Raw genomic sequence first — 11,025 nt, 5'->3', positions numbered from 1 at the left:
TTTGTTTATCCATTCACCACTTTTAAAGAACTTATTGGTTTCTTCCAGATTTGGGCAATTATGAACACAGCTTCTATAAACATTTATGTTCAGGTTTTTGTGTGGACATGTTTTCACCTCATTTGAGTAAATACCAACAAGTGCAATTGCTTGACAGTACGGTCAAACTATGTTAGCTTCATAGGAAACTGCCAAACTGTCTTCCAGAGTGGCTGTGCCGGTTTCCATTCCCACCAGCAATGAGTAACAGTTCCTGTTGCTCCACATTCTTGCTAGCATTTGCTATTACCACTTTTTTTAATGTTAGCCATTCTGATAGGTGACTTTTGCTTTTTAAACTGACTCCGTTGGTTTGTTTGTTCAAAATAATCAAACAGGTTATTTACAGTTTGGCTAAATTAAAAACAGGGAACAACACCTCAAAGCACATCTTCATGTGCAAGCTTTCCTATTATTGTTGCATCCCAAGGCCCAGAGCCTAAAAAAAAGGAATGCTTTAAAGAATGTCTAACTAAAAAAAAAAAGAATGTCTAACTAGTTTTTTAAAAATATGTTTGTATTGATTTTTAGAGAGAGAGAGGGATAGAGAGATAGAAACATTGGTGAAAGAGAAATATCGATTAGCTGCCTCCTGCATGCCCCCTACAGGGGATCAAACCCTCAACTAGGGCATGTGCCCTGACTGGAAACCAGCAACTTCTTGATTCATCGGTGGGCACTCAATTGCTGAGCCACACCGGCTGGGCATATCTAACTAGTTTTAATACTAACTTCAGGGAGAAGTGCTTTAAAAAAGTTGAATTACATTTGATTCATGGAGCTCTTACCCAAATGGTTCATTCAACAACTCTTAAGAGAAACAAAACACAACTAAAATTTTAAAAAGTGATCCAGAGCTTTAAGAGGACAGTGAATTATGAAGGCAATTGAAAAAATCCAGGCTTTAGCATTAGTATCTAGGTTTGAACCACAGTTTTACTTTTAATAAGCTCAGTGAGTTCAAGTCATTTATCAAACTTTTCTGAGCCTCCATTACTTGTATGTTAATTTGGGAAAATAATTTGTAGTTGACAGGGTTATTTTGACCTTTAGCGACTATGTCATCTAAAATGCCTGGCATCCAGCTTTTGGTAGCTTAATTGCACATCTGTTCTAGACCGCTTATAGTGCCCTGCACATGGTACACAATCAATAAAAATTGTCAGAACTTCAATCATCAGAATTCCCTAGTCTGATGAAATAGTTGAAATATTCTATGAATACATATAATAGCTAAGATGTAGTTTCATCTTCTATGTATTTGCTTGTTTTAAATAGGTGGAATATAATATACACATGACTGTTGACAAGAAAATTTGCACATCATAAGACTTTGGCATATGCTAAAATTTCCCGTGGTTTGGGATTTCCCTGGAGTAGCCAGAAATGAGATATTGGCTTCAAAAGCAAACTCATGAAATATGCAATAGTATAGATTCTAGAAACCGACCACTTGGCAGAGCTAAGTTACAGTAATTCATCATTTTGGGGTTGGCAGAAATGTGTATATAGTGGCTATAATATCAAAAACTAACAGCCTGATATTCGCTCTGTCTATTCTCCCTCATACAGCTTTTCTTCTAAAACAGAAGATTGCATTTGTGAATTGTTTTAAATACTGACAGTAACAAATGAAGGCCATAGGTGAAGCATTTAATAAACTTTCCCAGTTTTTTAGGAAGCTACTATTTGAAAGAGGAGAAATTTATTGTAAGTAACTGCGTACAATAGAATCTCTGTCTTAAGTGTCAAAAGAGGATCAGAGAAACAGCTCTGAATTTACAATCAATCCCAAAGAAGCCGCAGAGCTGGAGGCAGGTTGGGTCCGCAAAACAGAACTGGATCCTGGGTCCAGGCAGGTCCCCCTGGAATAGCAGGTCCAAAAGTCTGGCACCAACCACTGTGACAACCTGGCTTGTGCTTTGTTCTTTCCATTTCTAGAAACAGGCGCTTGAAGCCTGTCTATGAACCCCAAGATAAGCACCTCTACTCTTAGAGGCAAGAAATGCAGCAACTCCGAGGATGGTGCCTTTAAAGGTATGGTTTTCGAAGTGTGTAAATTACTTATTTATATGAAATATTTGGTGGTTAGAAAGGAGAAGTTGTTAATGATTAAAAAAAAAGTAACTTTTGGCAATTCTTAATAACATGTAATCTGATGGTTTAAATAAGATTTTGATTGAAAGTGAAGCCATGGGCCTGACCCGTGTGGCTCAGCGGTTGAGTGTCAATCCAGGAATCAAGAGGTCACTGGTTGATTCCCAGTCTGGGGACATGTCCCGGTTGTGGGCTTGATCCCCAGTAAGGGGAGTGCAGAGGGCAACTGATCAATGATTCTCTCTCATCATTGATGTTTCTATCTCCCTCTTCCTTCCTCTCTCTGTAAAAATCAATTTTTAAAAATTTAAAAAACAAAGAAAGTGAAGCCACGGAGTGACTTTTACTCTATATCTGGTCAAAGCAGAACTTTCAATCACAGTTTCCATTGAGCAAAATCATTCCCTTATGTAATTAATTCTCAAAAAGGGGTGGTTTTGGAGGGAAATGTGAAGCCTGATAATAGCCAGCCTGGTAATTAACATCGGCTAGAAACAAAAACCCAAAGCAACACATTATAAAGATGGAATAATAAAAAGAAGTTGGGAATAATGAGGCTGCCATCCAGCATTAATTGATGTTAAAAAGCACTCAGACTTCCCAGGAGAAAAGAATTATTTAAATGCAAATTTTTATTATTAACATTACTTAAATTGTTGTAATGAGTTTATGAAAATAAGACACCTTGCTAGTTTCATGCATATATAAAACCTAATAAAATTTATGAGCCACATACCAGCAGTGTTACCTTTTGGCATAAAAAGTAGTAAACAAAAGGAAACATTTTTTTTAGTCCAAGATCAAATATATTTGGAACAATTTAAAACCATACAAAATGATTATGATGATATTGGGTTTGAAAACTACAGAAACCCTCACATACTTTCATGGGAGAAAAAAAGGTCGTATTTTGAAGAGATGTGGATTTTATAGTCATTGAGTCTCTTTAGAGCGTGGGAAGAATGGAAGTACCTTGGGTAGCACATTTTCTGACAGAACACCATGTTGGTTTGCATGCCATATACAAAACGATTCTTTGCAGTTTTACTGCATACTACAACTTAGGGATTTCTTAATATTTTTTTTACACCCACTACACCACTTTAAGTTATCCGAAGAGAAGTGTAATGAATATATTATAAGCTTAGAAAATGGCATCTAAAAGCAACAGAGTGTTCCAATGTGAGTCAAGAAGTCTTGCAGATGATCCCGTATGACTGCTTAATGAATAAATAAAACTTCTAATACTTAGGAAATTGATGTCAAGTGGGAAAAATTCTAGGAGAAAATATTACTATTAATGACCATTATAAGATGCCATATGATGAAATCATTAACAATGCTTTGGCATTTATTACTTACATTATTAATGACTTAACTTGTTGGCATGGGTTTTAAAGTGATATTACAGAAATATGATTCCCCAGAACAGTAAGTTTCTATTCTATCTATAAAAGTTGCTACCTTTTATATGTTTATGTACAAGTCCTGGTTCTTGAGTCTAGGCCATAATTTTTTGGAGGGTAGGCAGTGTGTTCAATTTATCTTTCATATATCCTTGGTACCCAGCATGTGATTCATGGAGCTCAGTAAATATTAGTTGATGGAATAATTGGGTGCATTTGTTTTCAAGTATAATTCTTAAATAGAAGAAATAGTAAATATTTTTTAAAATTGTGTTTTACAACTTAAATTATCATGAATGGGGAAAATAACAGAAGAAATATATACCAACATGTTAATAGAAATTGTGCTAGAATAGTGGAACTCATCATTTTTTTCCTATTTCAACTTGTTTATAATATGGTTATATTATCTAGTAGAAGGAATAAATAACAACAAAATGACACTTAATATTCTACTAGATTAAAAATCACTTTATTAGAATTATGGTGACCGCTCTACCATAATAGTGACACCCTACTCCCCGGCCCACCCTCACACTCCCCAGCACCACCTACCTCTCCTTCCCCTTCCTGTCTAGCTGATTGATCATGGAACAGAAAAAAGATGGAAAAAGTAAAATTGGAATGAGTGGGAAGAGATCATGGTTTTACCCTGAGTGCATTGATTCATTCATTTAGAAACACTGAGTGGTCTGATGGGTGGGAAATGCTGGGTCAGGATGCACTTGTGGGGCAGAGCACAGAGACCCCACTGTCAGAGGCAAAGGTGGGACCAGCCACACTGGGCCATCAGCTCAGATGCCCAGAGACCAAGTGGTCAAGCAGCATTGCAGTGGACCCAGGGAGGACTCAGAGGTCAGAGAGAGGTCAACAAACTTCTGCTACTCCTCCATGCATCCCCAGAGCAAGGAGAGAAACAGAAAGCCTGAGGGGTTCATATTAAATGCTGTTTAAAATGGAAAGAAATCACTTTTCAGTTCTAGAATCTCACGTATTTTCTGCTGTTATGGGGCAGAGAGTGTGAAAGCAGGATGAGATCAATGACCGGTTAAAGAAAAGTGTGTGTAGCAGGTGTCTGATCAATCTCTTCTCAATTTATACCAGCTGCCTATCTTATTCATTTAAAAAAGTAATTTAACAAACAATTGCTACATACCAGGCACTAGACCAGGGGCGATTTTTGCACAGAAAAATGCAATAGAAGTGTGGAGACTGGCTTTAAATGAGGTCAGAAGAGCTCCCAAACCATACATTTTTTGAGAAAAATGAAATACAAAGATCAGTCTAAGCTAAATCAGCTTGCAGATTTTCAGCTCAAAGAATGACCTTGGAACCTGAAAACTAATAACTGCATTCTGAGCAAGTGCTGTTCAAACTCACTTCAATGATATCAGGAAGAAAAATGTGGCTTTGAAAACCATTTAAAGAAATAATGGTCCTGCGTCATGCAGAAAAAATGACATTATTACAGGTCTTACATTTTATTTCATGATAAAACTGCTGATGGCATTGCATCATTGAAGTCAAATTGGGAGGGGGATTCAGTGTTAAAATTCAGGTGCAGATTTAAGAACAGATGCAATTACTTTCTTTTTACTCAACAAATATTTACAAAGCAGCTACTTTTCCAAACGGCGAATAAGATGTAGACCAGTGTGGGAAGTTCTTTTCTCAGAAAAATAGATACTGTGCTGATGCATTGACTAAACTTTTATCTCAGCTGGATCAATTTATATCCCATAGTAATACCCTGTTCTTCAGAAACCCCTGCTTATATCACATTAAGAATATGTCTGTCTTGGAGATCTTACTGGCTGCTATTTGAAAAGCTTCAGTTTACAAAGTTCCACTGTACATAAAATTTTATTCTGTCCTAAAAGAGAGAGCTAAACAGCACTACAAGGGGTACTGGATTAATTTCCCTATCAGTTCGGGAGGTGCCACCCAACGCTTGGTGACCCCAGATAAGGAAGGCTTCTCAGTAAAATTCCTGGGATAATCTCAAATGCGCCATGGGAATATCTGAAAGGAAATGGGACAGATCCAACATTTGAAGATCTTATAAAAACTGCATCAAGAAGTTTGGACATGCTCTTTCATGATATAAGTTTATAACCATTTTCAACAGCTACGTTTAACTTCACTTGTAAACCACATTTGAGCTCAAGCTAGTTGCTGAGGAAGAAAGTTTCATATTTTGAACCCATACGGTCATTAACAAATCCAGCAGATGTGCAACTGGCATTTTGCTTTGAGCTTTCTTTCATTTCAAATTGGGGACATTTTAGTCCTCTTCAAGTCACGGAGGAACACCATGGTCAGTGTAGCGGGAAAAATCCAAGGACACTGATTTGGAAGAACTGGCTTAAGTGGAGTGTCACCATTTACTATGATTCAAACTTTCTAATCTTTATCCATAAAATGGAATTCTTCCAAGGAACAAGTAAATGAAATCATGTGTAGGCACATACTTTGTAAACGATAAAGTATTAAATAGATGTAAGATACTGTCTTGTAATTATATAACTTGGGAAATAATTGTATGTTTCATAAGAATAGTAATCTCATGTTAGATGATAAAACATTTGGCATTATAGTAAGTGGAGCTAAAATCCTACTATAAAATAATGTAAAAACATTTATGAAATTATGACATTTTTGGAATCCTATAAATAAAATAAAGTTACATTTATTAAGATCATCAGAGTTTGAATTAAATTAGAGTAAAGGTGCTAAGTGAAATGAGCCAGCCGGGAAAGGACAAATAACATATGGCTTCACTTATATATGGAATCTAATGAACAAAATGAACTAACAAAGAAAATAGAAACAGACACACAGATACAGAGAACAGACTGACAGCTATCAGAGGGGAAGGGAGTTGAGGGGTTGGGTGCAAAAGGAGAAGGAATTAAGCAAAGAAGAAAAATCTCATAGACACAGACAGCACTATGGTGATTACCAGAGGGAAAGGGGGTGGGGAGGCAGAGTAGGGTAAAAGGGGGATAAATGGTGATGGAAAGAGACTTGACTTGGGGTGGTGAACACATAATACAATATACAGATATGTATTTTTAGAATTGTACACCTGAAACCTATGTAATTTCATTAACCAATGTAACCCCAATAAATTCAGTAAATAAATAAATAAATAAAAGAAATAGAGTAACAGGAAAAATTATAATTCAAGATATAAATATTCAGTTCTTAAGGGGAAAAGGAAAGTTCCCTGTCAATCTTTAATAGCTAGCAGTTTTAAAAACTACTCAAATTTAGCATAACAATAAAACTTCAAATTATGTTCAAATCATGCTGATATTATATGCAAATGTACAACCCAGCATTAAATGATGGTAATAACATAAACTGATGAACAAAAACAGACCCGGAGACAGGGAAGCATCGATCAGACCGTCAAACCTCAGAGGGAAGGTAGGGGAGGGTGGGGGTAAGGGGGAGAGATCAACCAAAGGACTTGTATGCATGCATATAAGCCTAACCAGTGGTCACAGACAACAGGGGGGTGGGGGCATGTGTGGGGAGGGGTTTGGGATGGGAATGGGGTAATGAGGACAAATATGTGATACCTTAATCAATAAAGAAATTAAAAAAATATATCCATGGTGAGATAACTAAGAGCTAAAACAACTATTATTTCAATCTTGCAACATCTTTTCATTATTGTAAGATTTTTGGTCTTGAAGTAACAAAGTTCTATAAAATTAAACCTGTATTTTATTATAATTGGTCTACACCAGCCGTGGGCAAACTACGGTCTGCGGGCCGGATCCGGCTGTTCTATCCGGTTCTCTTGCTCTCCCCTCCGCTCCTTTACTTTGAATTTATATTAGTTCACACAAACACTCCATCCATGCTTTTGTTCCGGCCCTCCGGTCCAGTTTAAGAACCCATTGTGGCCAAAACCGGTTTGGCTCAGTGGATAGAGCGTCGGCCTGCGGACTGAAGGGTCCCAGGTTCGATTCCGGTCAAGGGCATGTAACTTGGTTGCGGGCACATCCCCAGTTGGAGGTGTGCAAGAGGCAGCTGATCGATGTTTCTCTCTCATCGATGTTTCTGACTCTCTATCCCTCTTCCTTCCTCTCTGTAAAAAACCAATAAAATATATATATTTTTAAAAAAAGAACCCATTGTGGCCCTCGAGTCAAAAAGTTTGCCCACCCCTGGTCTATACGATACTTATTTGTACTTATTTGTATTTGATATTTATTTGTATCTTTTATTGATATGTGTTAAATTTTAGTAGAATGAAGAAAAATAATGGAATTAATTGGGTCCATTGATTTCTCTAGTTTGTGTAAAAACTGTCTTTTATTAAGAAAATTTTAATTTGGGACCACCATTTTTGAAGGTTAATATCTTCTATAATCATGTGCAATGTAACAGAACATGAAACCCAGTTAGAAAGTGTACTCCAAGGCCACTTATGCCCTTGGTCAAACCAGGAATCTCAAGTACATAATGTTGTATAATGTGTTGCTCTAAAATAATCCTATATAATAAAAGCATAATATGCAAATTGACCTAAGGATGGAATGACCAGTCGATGGGGGGCGGTCAGGCGACCAGGCAGTGCCTGGAGCCAAGGCCGGTGCCAGGGGGCAGAAGGAGGGGATGGGGGTGTGTGTGGCAGAGTGGGCCTAAGCCATCAGTTGGACATCCCCTGAGGGCTCCCATACTGCGAGAGGGCACAGGCCGGGCTGAGGGACACCCCCAAGTGCACAAATTTTCGTGCACTGGGCCTCTAGTATGAACTATCTGCCTGGTATGTTTTTCTTATGGCTTTTGACAGTTTAGCTGAGGGATTTCACTTTATAATGCTCTGCGAAGTCAATTCTGTGCAGTGTAACAATATGACACCCACCCAGAGCTTACCCAGATGAGTAGAGAGCAAATGAATTTCCTTCTGCTCCTCTGTTGAAGAGAGAAAATTCTTCACCCCGTAAATGTTCAGAGAGCATCATACTGTTTTTTTATGGTAATCTCAGCACCATGTGTTCCTAGGAGTGCAGAGTCCAGGGCAAATCATGTGGCTCCCTTCTCAGATTTAGACAAAGGTCAAATCAGGTTCAAAGGACCAGCCCCCTGGGCAGTCATGAAGCCTTCAAATATCCAGGTGAAGTAAAGAATATGCAAGAAGCCCTTGGGAATTTGCCTGTGGAGGGGTTTATGGGCTCTTTTTAAGCCACTTCTTTACTCCTCAGTCTACTTCTTAGTCTTTCCTGACCATGAAATTTAGGGCAGAAAATCACCCTAATTCAAGTCCTAGGGACAAGTTTTGGCCAGGGCTGGCTTCATGAGCCTGCAACCTGTACAGTTGCAAAGAGCCTCGAGCTTACAAGAGCCCCACCCTTGGTTTAATGCTCTATTGTCTTGGCCTTGAATCTTAATACCTTTTGAACAAGGTGCTCCATTTATTTATGCATATACAGATCTTATGTACAAAGCCATGAAGCATTTTTAAGGCAAGAAAACAACCAGTTCCTCATCTTATTGCATTTTTACCCGGAATAAATGAATCAAAGGAATTTAGGACTGGAAGAATTAGGCTGAGATGAAAATAAGCCCAATTTTTAATAGAAATGAAAATTTAAGTACACTGTGATGTTGCACTTGAGGGGTACTTTTCCAGGATATAAGTATTTTTTTCTTTCCATCTGGGTTGATTATTTTGAGAAAATGAAATGTGATTTACTAGACATTTCAAACCAAAGATATAGAGTACATACATAGAGGCTATTACAGGGTTTTGATTTTTTTTTTTTTTGAGAAAAACTGGGTGCAAACAGATAATAGCGTATCTATACTAATAAAAGGGTAATATGCTAATTAGACTGGACGTCTTCTGGACATCCATCCAGACGTCCTTCTGGACAAAGCTACGGTGGCGGGGGCTGAGGCAGAGGCGGTTAGGGGTGACCAGGCAGGCAGCGGAGGGCAGTTAGGGTGACCAGGCAGGCAGGGGAGGGCAGTTAGGGGTGATCAGACAGGCAGGCAGGTGAGCAGTTAGGAGCCAGTGGTTCCGAATTGCAAGAGGGGTCCCGGATTGGAGAGGGTGCAGGCCGGGCTGAGGGACCTATCCCCCCCCCCCGACCCCCGCACGAATTTCGTGCACCGTGCCTCTAGTCTGTTAATATGGAGGGATGGCGCCAGCCCCACACAAAAGTGTGAAGGTTTCACAGCATCTCTTTACTGCCTCTTCCAGCATGCCTATATCCTGTCATGATTGCCCTCCCTCCCTCAAAACTTATAGAGTCTTCACTGTCTGCCACATGAATTGAGCCAAAAACCTGCATCCCATTTCTGTTTGGCTTTGTTCTCAGTTGACTTTCATGGTTAGAAAGTGATCTGATAGTTAACCCCTGTTAAACTATTAGCTGGTACTAACTTAAGGTGTGACTTCTACTTAGGGAGCTTTATTTTAATATTCAGTATCACAAAGTCTTAAAGACTCCAAGGAATGAATTACCCCAGAGTCATTGCGAAGCCCACTGACAAGCCAGCGAGTGCTTTCTGAAGGCCTTCAATTGCACCAGGCAGACAGCTGCCCTTGATGGCCATGGTGTCCTGGACACAGAAAACCCCTCCAATATTTCCTCTGTTCATGCCAAACCTGGGTAGCTCATCCAGACTAATGACTTAGCCCTTGTCACGTTGTATGACTTATGGCAGATGCTAACATATAGAAAAAGTAATGTACTTTGCATAATCCCAGTACTTCCCCATCGTCCTTGCTGACTTCTTTCTTAGGTCACTGAGAAAATAGAAGGGATTATGACAGAACTTTTACAAGTTTCTACAACATCTCTCACTTGCCAGCAACTGTCTTCCCATGTATTCTGCCTTCTCTCCTTACTAATGATTGTCCATGTTCCTGTTTAAGGTCACGGGGTCCCATCATCACTCAACAATTCACCCCTTTCTTCTGAATCATTCCCATCAGCATACCAATATGCCATTGTTTCTCTTATCTTCAAAACAACAACAAAAACATTCTCTCTCTTGACCTTATTTCCTGTGCAGGCTGCTGTCCATTTCTATTTCTCTTCACATCAAAACTCCTTGAAAACCTTACTTATACTTGCTCTTTCAAACTCTTTCCTTTCATTTCCCCTACACCTACTTCAGTCAAGTTTTTGTCCCCAATGATTCCACTAAAACTGCTCCCACAAGTTCACCAAAGACCTCCATGCTGCTCCACCCAATGGCTCATCCCCAGACCTCCTATCACTTGTCAGCCACATTTCAGACAGTCCATCCCTCCCTTCTCCTTGAAACACTTTCTTCACCTGGCTTCCAGGACTCCACACTTCGGATTTTCTTCCTGCCTCACTAGCCTTCTCATGTTTTGCTGGCTTTCCCCCATCCTAATAACAGGGAGCCCCAAGGAAAGGTCCTTGGACCATTTTTCTCCTGAATCTGCACTCACTCCCTTGGCTATCTCATGGCTTTAAATATCATCTCT

Source organism: Plecotus auritus (assembly GCF_963455305.1).
Source record: "Plecotus auritus genome assembly, chromosome: 4".
NCBI lineage: Eukaryota > Metazoa > Chordata > Mammalia > Chiroptera > Vespertilionidae > Plecotus > Plecotus auritus.
The sequence above is the reverse complement of the archived record's forward strand: the minus strand, read 5'-3'. Positions refer to the sequence as shown.